Here is a 940-nt window from a genome sequence, read left to right on the forward strand (position 1 = left end):
GCTTGGGCTGGGTTTGGATTGCCTATATAAGCCCTGCCGGAGTACTGTACGGAGGAACGCGCCTTGATGGACTCGGGTGTTAATTAACGCGCGGCTAATTTGAGCTCCAGGAGCAGGAGGCGGCCGGCCGCGCGGCGAGCCGCGAGGGGCCAGTGACCTCTAGTGGACACGGCGGGATATGCAGCTCGGGCGAGTCCCCTTGTGAGGCTGGGTGGCAGAGAAAACTTCTGCCCGCGCGGATGCCGGGTCCCTCCGCGGAACCCAGAGACCAGGAGGGACATTAGTCCCCAAATTAAGGGAGAAAAGGCCCTCCGCTAGTGATGTCGAGCGAGCGAGGGTCTTAGCTCTTCTGATGTATCTGAAATCGAAACCCAATGCGGTTTAAGGCGCGCGCGCGCACACACACACACACACACACACACACACACACACACACACACACACATTTATTTGCCATCCTTTTCGGCGGGGGAGGGAGAGCCTACAGAAGAGGTTTGAGAAATGGGCTTCAAGAACTTTGGTTCCTAAACCTAGAGGAAAACAAGGATTTCAAAGCTCCGGGGGTCTTCAGCCAGGCAGGCAAAGGAGCCGAATGTGCTTCTGTAAACAAAGTTCATCAGTCCTCCTATGACCTATTCCTGCGTTTAAGAATAAAAATAAAGAAGACGCTTAGTTGTTTCAACAAGAGAAAAGCAAGAGAATAAATGATGTGTTGAACAGCCCATATGCCTCTGAGTTCACACCCTTCAGGCAAATAAGACAGTACCACACACAAAAAAACGAATAACAGTTAACACACCAGAGCCTTTTCACATAATAAAAATAAAGAAAAGGACCAGGAGGATAAAATGACCTCTTACCCTCCCACCCCCTTCATTTATTTTATCAGTCACTAAACTAATGCAGAAGTTGTTTTGGAAAAGATCGTCCGCGCATTGCG

This window comes from Ovis aries, chromosome 5 (genome assembly GCF_016772045.2).
Source record: "Ovis aries strain OAR_USU_Benz2616 breed Rambouillet chromosome 5, ARS-UI_Ramb_v3.0, whole genome shotgun sequence".
NCBI classification, from domain to species: Eukaryota; Metazoa; Chordata; class Mammalia; order Artiodactyla; family Bovidae; genus Ovis; species Ovis aries.